The 12,265-nt window shown below is 44.9% G+C and overlaps 1 long non-coding RNA gene across 1 annotated transcript in view; it reads right to left on the bottom strand.

Moving 5' to 3' along the window:
* Positions 1 to 11,424, bottom strand: part of LOC110259493 — an 83,945-nt gene extending 72,521 nt beyond the window's left edge. The window contains exon 1 of the long non-coding RNA XR_002341924.1: positions 10,759 to 11,424. This is a non-coding gene — a long non-coding RNA (uncharacterized LOC110259493). The remainder of the gene's footprint in view (positions 1 to 10,758) is intronic.

The raw sequence follows: 12,265 nt of genomic DNA, 5'->3' as shown, positions 1-12,265 counted from the left end.
CAGGAGCACCTAAATATATAAAGCAAATATTAACAGACATAAAGGGAGAAAATAACAATACAATAACTGTAGGCAACTTCAACACTTACAACAATGAACAGATCATCCAGAGAGAAAATCAATTAGGCAACAATGGTCTTAAATGACACAAAAGACCAACTGGAATGAATAGCTATCTATAGAACATTCCACATAAAAAAAAAAAAAGCAGAATGCACATTTTTTCAAGTGTACATGGAGCGTTCCCCAGGATAGACTACATGCTAGACCAAAAACAAATCTCAAACCCCTCGAAAAATTAAAAATAGAATTATCATATGATTCAGCTATCCCACTTCTGGGTATATATGCAAAAGTATTTAAAGTAGGGACTTAAATATATGACCATCCAAGTTCTCAGCAGTACTATTCACAACATGCAAAGGTGGAGGCAATCCAACTGTCTATCAATATGGCATGGGGAGAAACAAGATATGGCCCATCCATACAATGGAATATTATTTAGCCTTAAAAAGTAATTCTTTTTAAGAACTCTGACACATTCTACAACATGGATGAACTCTTGAGGACATTAGCTAAGTGAAATAAGCTGTTACAAAAGGAGACAAACATATTGTATGACTCTATTTATAAGGTACCCAGAATAATAAAATGCCTAGAGAGAGAAAGTAGAAGGGTCAATGTCAGGGGCTGGAAGGGTGAAATGGGAAGTTCCAGTTTAATGTGGACAGAGTCTCAGTTTTGCAAGATGAAAAAGTCTGGAGTGGCTGCACATAAGTGCAAGTATACCTACTACTACTGAATTGTACAAATAAAAATGGCTGAGTTGGTAAATTACATTATGTGACTTGTACTATAATTAAAAGAAAACAGGGAGTTCCCTCATGGCTCAGCAGGTTAAGGATTCAATGTTGTCACTGCTGTGGCTGTGGTTACAGCTGTGGCATGAGTTCAGTCAGAAAATGAATAAAGAAACAAACAAATAGTATCAAGCATTTGTTACGAACACGCTATATGAAATCAGAAATCATCAACAGGAAGAAAAATAGGAAAAGTACAAACATGTGGAGACCAGAAAATAAGCTACTATGAAAACCAATGGGTCAATGAAAAAAAAAATCAAAGAGGAAATTAGAAAATACTTCAAGACAAATAAAAATGGAAACACAAATTTACAAAATTTAGAGGATGCAGCAAAAGCAGTTATAAGAAAGAAGTCTACAGCAATACAGGCCTACCTCAAGAAACAAGAAAAACTTCAAATAAACAATGTAGCCTTCCATGTAAAGGAATTCAAAAAAGAACAAAGCCCAATGTTCACTGAAGGAAGGAAACTATAAAGATTAGAGAAGTAAATAAAATAGACACCCCACTCCCCAAGAAAGATCAACGAAACCAAGAGCTTGTTCTTTGAAAAGATAAATCAATAAAACTTTAGCCAAGATAATCAGGAAGAAATGAGAGAGGACCAAAATAAACAAAAGAATAAAAAAGGAGAAACAACAATCAATACACAGGTATTTTAAAAATCATAAGAGAATCCTACAAACAGTTACATGACAAAACATTGGATATCCTAGAAGAAATGGGCACATTTCTAGAAATATACAACCTTACAAGGCTGAATCAGGAAGAAATAGATAGCATGAGCAGACTGGCCACTAGTAATGACACTGAATTTATACTTAAAAAAAAAAAAAGTCCAGGACTAGATGGCTTCACAGTGTAATTCTATATCGTCGTTGTCTCCAAAAATATAAAGAGCTAATACCTATCTTCCTAAACTATTCCAAAAAGTTTAAGAGAATAAAATACTCCCAATTCATTCTATGAAGCCACCATACATTACACTGATACTGATACCAGTCAAAGACACTGAAAAAAAAAGAAAGAAAATTGCAGGCCAATACCGTCAATGAATATAGATGCAAAAAAACCTACACAAAACATTAGCAAATCAAATTCAAGAATATATCAAAAGGATTGGACACTATGACGAAGTGAGAAACTAGTAAAATATTTTAAGCCAACTGCTTCAATAAAAAATACATACACACGTAACAAATACAATGAGAAAAATGCTCTGATATGACTTGTCTAGGAGTCATGAGGAGTCACACTGGAAGGAGTGACATGCCAGTAGGAAGGCTTCACAGGGAAGATTCTGAATTGAAAAATCAGGCATACCCAAGGAAGAAAGGGTGGTGAAGAAGAAAATTACTGGGAGAGGCAGAGGAGCAGAAAATAACATAGCTTGCTTGGGGAACAGAAGGAAGGAAGAGAGAGCCACTGTGGGGGCCAGGCCCCCTGCATCAAGGAATCCCCATTTTACTCTGCAGTGACTAGGAGACATTCACCTGAGAGGAGTTTTAATCTTGGAAAGTTCACTCCAGCATGGATTAGAGAAGGAAAAGGTGAAAACTAGAGGCCACAGGAGCCCAGGATAGTAACTGAGGCAAGGGAGTGGATACCTGGAACGTGGGTGACAAGGAAGGGGTGACTCAAGGTGGAGCAGAGCTCAGCACCTGCTAAAATGCCTGAAGCAGACCACAAATTCTAGTCCGTCATCTCTCCCCAACTGAACCTCTTCCTAACATCTCAGCCTCTTTCAGCTGTTAAAAACTCATTCAATGTATCAAGTTTTAAAGCCATAAGTAACACCAGAGCCTTGGGTCTGGAAAGGAAGGGACATGTCCTTGAAGATTAGCTCATTCAAATTTCCCTTTATGACAACACACCTGGCAGGAGTTTCAAACTGGTGATCTTCCTGATGTTCTGGGGAGTAGCTGCCTTTCTACAACAGGTTGGAAGGGACACTCTTGTTTATGACCATGCTGCTGGGTCTTTGTTCACACTTGCCTGCAATTCCCGTGCCCCCAGACTTGCTATTCATCTATCTCCTACATCCCCAGGATCAGACCAACCCTCTTCCTTCTAATGGATCCAACTGCAGAGGGAGCCACTCTAGTTAGTCTCTGGTGGCAGCTTGGACAAGAGGCATTAAACCCTCATGCCAGGGTCTGTTTACTCAGGGGAAAACAAGAACAGAGTGGGTACTCGCTGTCTGAATATTGAGCGGGGATGGAAATGTTCCGATACACCCCTCTGTGAAAGTCCTGAGAATGAAGAAACAATCTAGGGCTATCTTAGATGGAAAGTGTGGTAATGACTATACCTCCAAGATTCCAGTCTTCATCCATCCAAGAAATAATTATTGAGCCCTGCAATGTGCCAGGCCTGTACTGTGTACTGTGAGGGCCTCCAGAGGAGGGGTCCTGAGTGATGAAGAAGGGACTATCACATCTCCCATCACAGCTCTCTCTAGGCACTCCAGGGACCTCCCGTAGCTCTTGTGCAGTGTGGGTCTGGCTGGAACCTATGGACAGATTAGGGGAGAGACCTGATGGATGCTGCTGGTGTTCAGAGTGGAGAGAGGCTCAGCTCAGAGACTCCGATGCCCTAGTATGCTGGCATGAATCACTGCCCCCAAGGCTACGACCTCCTGGACTCAGAAGAAGCCAAAGAGAATATGCCTTTCCCCTCCTCCGAGCATCTTCACCTGCAGGAGTTTCCCCTCCCTCCTCCTTCTTTTCTGCCTCTTCATCTACCCAGACTCAACTCAAACAGCACGTCCTCCACGAAGTCTTTCTGATAACCCAAAGCAGAGTTAGACACTGCAACCTCTGTGCGCATACAATTCCTGTATGTCGTGGAGATGGTGGCACCATAGCTTAAAGAATGAGTAGTGCTCTGGAAGAATTATGTCCATGAAATACACACAAAGGCCAGTCACAGTGCGAAGTTTGGGAGGAATGACTACGCACTCAACATATACGACAGGATTCTGACTAGGTTTCTGGCTCGGTGCTCAGCACTTACTGCCATGGCCCTGGCATACACAGCGAGGCAGGCTAGTGAACAAGCACTGGTCCCTCTCACATCAACACATCTGCTTTCAGAAAACAAGGATCGGCTCACTGGCAACTGCAGCATCCATGTCATCCTGACCTGCTGGTTCATTCTGAGGGAAAGAATTGGGATTTAATAGCAGATTAATAGCAAAACCCTACATGATTTGCATTCAGCAGCAAGAACTACAACTCTATCCTATTTTTTTTTGTCTTTTTGTCTTTTTTTTTTGTTGTTGTTGTTTGTTGTTGTTGTTGTTGTTGTTGCTATTTCTTGGGCCGCTCCCGCGGCATATGGAGGTTCCCAGGCTAGGGGTTGAATCGGAGCTATAGCCACCGGCCTACGCCAGAGCCACAGCAACGGGGGATCCGAGCCTCGGCTGCAACCTACACCACAGCTCACGGCAACGCCGGATCGTTAACCCACTGAGCAAGGGCAGGGACCGAACCCGCAACCTCATGGTTCCTAGTCGGATTCGTTAACCACTGCGCCACGACGGGAACTCCTCTATCCTATTTTTATACACAAATAAGAATTTTTTCTTTTCTGTTCTTGCTATAGGCTAGATAGGAATCTCCTTAGAAATTGTGTGTCTCTGGAGCTAACAGCCGGATATATTTTTTCTGGATTTCCATTTATTTCTCCATAGAAAGAAATGTTTGTTTCCAAAAGAAAAGAAAATCTTGTATCGCTTATATAGCCCCTGGAAATACTGATGAACTAGATTATTTTGATCAAGTTGAACACCACAATATTTATCACAGTTAGAGAATAAAAGATTGTTTGGACATGGCTTCTCTTTAAGAAAATACAGAGAAAGTACAGAAAATACGGAGAGGGGATTTTCAGATATTCATATCATTTTCTAGGGCGGTAGTCCCTCAAATTGAGTGATTCCAACCTCAGCTTGATTTTGTTATAGGTCTCTTCGGCTTCCTGCTCGGTGACTTGTGTGACTTGCTAATCTTCAGTAAGTAACTATTACTGATAGATGTATTTTCTGACAAGGAATGTGTGATACGTTCTGGAATGATGGGTGGGTCCCTGGAGAGACAGAGAATCGTCAGAGGGTCAGAGGCTGCAGGTCTAGGAACCCAGGAGCCAACCAGGAGCCAGAACAAAAGTGTCTCCCACAGTTCCACCAGCCTAGGTTTGACCCTGCACGCATCGTCCTAACACCTCTGAACCTTTGTCCTTGTGTTCCAGAGGACGCCCTAGGTTTCTGGGGCCTTGGCATGAATCTTTCACACTAACATGATTTTTTTTTTCTTTTTTCCTTTTTAGGGCTGCTCCTGCAGCATATGGAAATTGCCAGCCTCGGGGTGGAATCTGAGCTGCAGCTGCCGGCCTACACCACAGCAACGTGGGATTGGAGACTCATCTGTGGCCTACACCACAGCTCATGGCAATGCTGGATCGCTGACCCACGGAGTGAGGCCAGGGATCAAATCTGAATCTTCATGGATACTAGCTGGATTCATTCCTGCTGTGCCACAGTGGGAATTCCTGTTACACTACCGTGATTTTTATTTTTATGAGAAGAAACAATATGCTGTTGATATTCGTGGGGATCCCCCTAGAAACCACCAAGCATATGTTCTCAAAGGGCTGTGACTACAAGACAAAGTTTTCTTCTTTTTTTTAATACTCAACTTATTACAGCATAAGCCCCAGTTCATGTAAGTCTTTCTAAGCCAGCAATTTCTCCAGGCTCTTCCTCTGAAACCTGCTGCTTTGGCTGAATACTGCTGCCTCTTCCTCCTGGTCTCTTCCAGAGCCTTCTAACTTCCCATAGCACAGCTATAAAATTTTAACAAACCAGCCTAGGTTCACAGAAGCATAGCTCCTCGTGCAAGGTAACGGCGTTCTCCTGGAGCTGGTCATTCTAAAGGCCCTGGGCGCTGTCTCACTAGGGCTGCCTGAGGGGCCAACCCTTGCCTAGCTTCTAGCCTGTCCCAACGGTGGCGCCCAACTCACTGCCTTCAGCAGGAGGCCTTGAGCAGCTTTACACCCGTAGCCTCCCCGACACTCTCTTCCCTCTTGGCTCCAAATTAAAAAAGAAGTCCTTTCACATGCCTATTGAACACCAGTGTCTTTCCTGCTCTAGAATCAACTTCTCAGGTTGACCACAGAAATCTTGATTGCCTCTCGAGGAAACCCACAACCACACCCTGGAAAAGAAAGTCATAATAGACCACGCGACATTTAGCAACATGTGTCCTCTTACTAGATGAAATAACAGCATCTGCCCTGACCCCTGCCCGCTTCATCACCCTTCCTCACCAGAAGGAAGTGAGGTGAGCCCTATGTGCGGGCTCCCCGGCCTGGCTCGAGGTGCCCTCCTTCTGGGAGCAAACGCTGGACCAAGAAGACTGTATTCTAAGAACAGGCATGGGCAGGCCAAGTGCAGGGGTAAAAGCAAAGCCCAAGAAAGAGAACAGGTCTCTACTCTTCGGGGACAAGACACCCTGCCCGCTGCCTTCTCAGAACAAAACACTCCAACCTCGGTCTACAGCACTTCCATGCTACTCTCTGCTGCTTGTGGGGCAGCTTCCCCAAGGAAAATGAGGGGTCATTATTGCCCCCCTCTGCATGACTGAAAGGGCCTCACCAAAGAGAAGGTCCTCTAAGAAAGTGAGGTTCAGTTCAAAAAACAACTGGCAGCATTCAGCCAGAAATGCTGAAACTCCCTTCACTTCTGCAAATGGTAGAATATCTGGCTTCTCAGAAAGTTTAGTGTCTGTCCCACTTCCTGCTGCCTTCAGATGACACTCCCAGCCATGTTCATAGAGACCCCAACGCGGATGCGCCTAGACTCTTTAATCCACAAGGGGTTTCTGAAAATGCAGCTATGTGTTTAAAAAAAAAAAAAAATGAGGTCACAAGATGGCAGGGACACAGCAGGATCAGGTTTTAAAATGCAGGTTTTAGTAAACTGAAGCCTTTAAGGAAGAACAGCGGAATAAGTTTGATGGCCCAATTTGACACATAAATTCCTTCAAAATGCTTCATTTTTTTTTCTCCAAATGATGGGTATTCATTAAACTTACCTACATCGTGAAATGATTACCCAAGGAAGGCAAATATTACATTACATTTTAAACTCATACAGCGCTGTGTGCCAATTCTATCTCAATAAAACTGGAAGGAAAAAAAGAGGTCAGGATTCAATGATGTTACAAATGTTAGGAAGATGCTCATGTAGCTTAAAGACACAGGAGAGTTCAATGTCAACCCCATGATGTGGGCCACGAACCACCTGTGAGCTCTGCTTCCACTTCCCCCAGGCACCACTATGTCCCCTGGACAGTACCACGCAGACAGACATAGCTGTGGCCTCTGAGGGCCCCAATGCCTTGCCCAGCCCCTGCTGCCATTTCTAAGTGGAGCTGCCCTCTGACAGTTTCCTGAGAGCTCAAAACAGGGGTTCTGAAGACAGCAGAGCTTCCTGTGCTCTCAGACCAGTCCACGAACAACGCTCCTCAGTCACCTCCTTTAGATAAACCTCTGCCCCCCACCCCCACTCACCACACAACTTAGCCAAACATCAGAGACCTGCGCCAAGAGATAAACAAGGAAGAAAGCCTTTCCCTTCTCAAATTTGCCTTCTGCCTTCAGGTTGAAGGCTCTCAAAGAGGCTCCCCAGCCCCTCATGAAGAAAGACAAACACCATATGATATCACTTATATGTACAATCTTAAAAAAAGGATACAAAAGAACTTACTTGCAGAATAGAAAGAGACTCACATACTTTGAAAACAAACTTAGGGTTACCAAAGGGGACGGGGGGAAGAGGACAGACTGGGGCTTTGGGACTGGCACATGCACACTGAGGTGTATGGAATGACATGCCAATGGGAACCCGCTGTATAGCGCAGCGAACTCTGCCCTGTATTCCGTGATAATCCCTGTGTGAAAAGAACTTGGAAGAGAATAGACGTGTGTGTATAACTGAGTCACTTTGCTATATAGCAGAAATTATCACATTGTAAATCAACTACACTTCAATAAAACTGAAAAAAAAAAGAAAAAAAAGAAAACCAAGCCTTTTAGCCAGTTCACCTACCAATCCCAGCAGACATGCAGGAATGAGTGTGTGATGACCAGCGGCACATTTCGTGTATGACCCAACAGGATGGAGGGTGAAGCTGCCGAGTCAGTCCTCTGCAGTCAACCAACATGTGTCAGGTTCCCTGACATCCCAGGCTTGATGTTAGTGCCCATTCCTGTCTCAGAACATGACATGTGATGGCTGAAGAGACTGTTCTTTAGTGGAGAAGTCCAGAACAGCTGGAAGAGGGACGGCTGACGCTGAATGTCCCTTCTGCTGACAGTTGGGATTGCTTACCTCAGGATCCTTTGGTGCGATGGGGGTGGGGGACGGAATAAGTCATAAGTCATTCTGCCCCTCCTGCTGTCTCTCTTTCTTTTCTTTTCTTTTCTTTTTTTTTTTTTTTGGTCATGGCATGCAGCAGTTTAACACAGGCTGCAGTGGTAAAAGTGCTAAATCCTAACCACTAAACCACCAGGGAACTTTTTCCCTTCCTCTTCTCTGCTCATTCTCTGAGGGCCACCACTGACATTGGGCGCTGCCTCAGCAAGAGGTAAGTGAGACCCTACACATAGTGAACTCAGAAGTGAATTCATAACAAATCCTGACCCTAACATGCCCAAGCTCGAACATGTACACTCACTCAGAGACCTTCTGCATTTCTTAAGCCCCAGTGGTACCACATCATATGCAGTCCCAGCCACAGGGAACTGAGAATACAAGAAACCTCACAAACATATATAAATATTAGCAAAGCATCTTCAAGAGATGCAACCTCCAGTGCAGCCAGCATGTTCACCTTCGCACTGGAAGTAGCCACTATCCTGGGTGTGTGGTTCCAGGCCCAGCATCATCCATTTCTTTGGTGAATTTGACTTTGCCCCTTCCATTTATGGGTCAAGGCACCCTTCAGCACCTCCCTGGGTTGACAAGGAAATGAGATGATAAGGTATAATCTTTCAATTAAAAAAGTACATATGAGAACATATGTTGGCTCTATGAATCAACAATCTCCAATGTGACCATTAAATGATAATTTCCTATTTTCCCTAAAATACTCTGTGAGGAAGCTACCAACAGGAGTGACAGGGTGTGAGGGCAGAAATCAGACCTGGGACAAAGCAAATACTCTCTTCATCTTTCTTGACAATGTCACTAAATTTATTGATGGTATAATCGGAAAGTTTGGCTTAGAGCCAACTGTTGCCTTCTGAATGAAGGGCAGAGAGTGGAGGAGCCATAAAATGTTAATTGCAACATGCAAGCTCGGGGCCACCTGCCCCATCAATCATTGCAGCCTCTAGTCCAGCCAGCCAATGAGGCCTCCCTAGTAGAGCCCCAGAAGAGGGCTAATAAATGCTGACCTCCTGGTGCATGCAGCTCCTGACTACGTAATTAACATTTATAATATGGGAATGGCGTTATTTCCAAGGCTTTGGAAATTCCATTTCCCGGACTGAGACAATGTGTGCAGAATGAAGTGGTGGCCAGGACCACTAAGCCAACAGTTTCACAAGGCAGAGAGCCCATCTGTCACTGCTGAATCCCTAGCCCGCTGCTCAGCGCCTGGCACTGAGCCACTGAGCAGAGGCACAGTAATTACCCGTGGCCACTCTCCTCTGACTGTTGCCTTTGCTTCTCCCCTTCCTACACCCACAGACACACGCAGGGAAACACAGACACTCAAAATCACACATATACACACAGAGGCACACACACAGAGACACATTTCTCTTAATAACAAGGAGTGGGGCTAGAATTACCATTATTTCTTTCCTCAGTTTGACACTCCCCTTTGCTGGTAAAAATAAAGCCATTTATAATAGGAGATCCCTGCTTTGTTTCCTTAAATTTCTCAGTTGCTTCTGAAGAGTGATTAAGAGTTTTTCAAGGCCAATGTCTTCATTTTAAAGGTGGGAAAACTGAGGCCCAGATGGGGAGCGGAATTGCTTTAGTGAATTAGTGACATCAGGGATGAATCTGGGCCCTTGTTTTCTAAGCTACATGGTCCCGCGTTCCTTCTGGTGACGACCTTTCCGCTATCGCCCCCACTGAGATTCATCTTCTACCAAAAGGGCTGCTGTACTGCGTGCCTCCTTCTTGCCAGGACAGGAGCCAGGCCTCTAACACGTGTTGTCGCCAATCTTGCTATCGATATGTGGGGGTACGTATCATCATCTGCATCTCAGAACTGAAGAACTCAAAGATCAGGAGGGCAAAACAGTCAACTCAACCATGGAAACGGACAATATTCCATCACATCTGTCTGACAAAAAAGGCAAATGACTAATTCCCCCAGGCCTCAGAGGAGGTAAGGGGCCAAGCCCAGCTGTGCCCCCAGAGCCCTCTTCCCTCTGCGGCGGACTCCCAAATACACAGCCCGCCTCACACCGTGCTGGTCCGGCTGGCCTTCTTTACTGCGCGGGCGAACCTCTAGCCTCGGCCTTCCTGCCCTCCACTCTACACGCAGAATCTCCATCGCAGCTGTCCTCGGGGCTTTTCTGATCTCGGCGCTTTAGGCTTTGGGACTTTTCCTCTGTCCTCAGCCCTCTGAGCATCCCTCTGACAGTTCTCTGAACCATGAGGGCTCTCGTGCCCAGGCTGCGCCCCCCGCCACTCTCATCACGATGGTTTCTCCCCTCTCCCGGCTGGGCTGGTCTGTCCTTTCCTCATTTGGAGTCTACAAAGCATTTACTCCCCACATCTCTGCAGTTTCCTTTAAGCACAGGCAGTGTCTGGGCTTTCAAAATACATCCACAAATGTTTGGATACGGCTGCTTTCAAGCGGTAAAGCTTACCTTCCCTCCTCCTGGGTGTGGGCTGGGCTTCATGACTGTCTCCTCACAAAGAAAAAACAGCAGACATGACCGTACACCACGTCGGAGATTAGATTAGTGGGGAAGGCACATCACGCAGAGCCTTAAAGAAAGGCTGATGGTGCAGTTTCTGGCCAAAAGCCACTGGGAAGGAGCCTGGAAGAGGAACCTCCAGCCCCAATCAAGTCTCAGCGACTGCAGCCCTGGCCAACAGCTTGATTTGCGAGATAACCAAGTCAGAAGCACACAGCTAAATCACTTCTAGATTCCTAACCCACAAAAGCTGTGCGATAATCAACAGTTGTGGCTACGCTGCCAGTTTGAAGAATATAGGCACCTTTGGACTTAATTGGCAAAAAGAGGCCACACTCAAAAGGATAATCAGGTATTGCAGATGGGCTGCCTTATTTGATTTCCCCAATTCTTCTCCACACCACCTCCTTAACTGAAAACTGGCCTATCCTTGCTTCCTTCCTTGCCAGGTCCCCTCTGCTTCCAAGATCTAAGCCAATGCGTATTTGCAGACTTCGTTGTCAGTTCCATTTAGCTAAAAGAAGCAAACAAACAAATGAAGCATAAAAGAAAAACAAAATCTCCAAAGATGTGATGTACTCGTCCGACGTGTGTATGCTGCGGCAAAATGACTTAGGTAGCTATAGCACCACTCAAAGAAAACATTCCACTGCTTTGTTCTTGATCTCTGACTCTGAGCTAAACATGAGAATTTTCCAGTCCAATGAAATGCATACTGACATTAAAAACATGTCAGAGTGGTGACAAAAACAAAAGATGTGAATGTCTAAAAACTGAGTCTAGTTCTCAGGAGGGTACACCTTGTCCTGTGTGGGCAAGTTATTTGAAACATCTGTGTGGAAATAAAATCCTACAACTGTGAACATGGAAGGTCCTTCTGGGTTATCTGGTGGCAAAGGAATTCTACTGAGTAGAAGCTGATTTAATGTAAGCGGACTTAGAAACTCTGTTGGAAACTGAGAGGTTTTTACCGTGGGACCGCTCCGATGCTAAGACCGAGTGAGCTTTCTTCAGGCCACTTAGGCAGATGTACGTGATATTGTCTCTCTCATCCCTTTTGCTCCTCTTCTCCCATCCCATGCCACAGTCCTTTGTTCCAGTATTAAGCCATTCCAGTCTTTTCAGAAGAGTTAAGAACAGGTTTCATTACTTGCGGCAGGTCTATCACTGGGGGACCAAGGCATCATGCTTCGCTTGTTTGTGGCATGCTTACCAGATCTTTGAATTGCCCTGGAATGGTATCATTTCTAACCTTTGGGAAGTGGACAAGAAAATCAAGTTGAGTTCTCTAGCACTTTCACAAAAATAGCCCGTAGCAAATAGCTTTGGTTATGGGCACCCTAAGGCCTCATCCTTGCTCCATTAAATTCCCCAGCCCTGCCTGCCCCTGAGTGAACAGCTAATAGTTATGTGCATCTTCAGGAATCCAGGACACCTGGTAGAAGCCGCTGTTAAA

The sequence above is a fragment of the Sus scrofa genome, chromosome 2, assembly GCF_000003025.6.
Source record: "Sus scrofa isolate TJ Tabasco breed Duroc chromosome 2, Sscrofa11.1, whole genome shotgun sequence".
Taxonomy (NCBI): domain Eukaryota; kingdom Metazoa; phylum Chordata; class Mammalia; order Artiodactyla; family Suidae; genus Sus; species Sus scrofa.
This window is presented reverse-complemented; position numbering and strand designations above follow the sequence as displayed.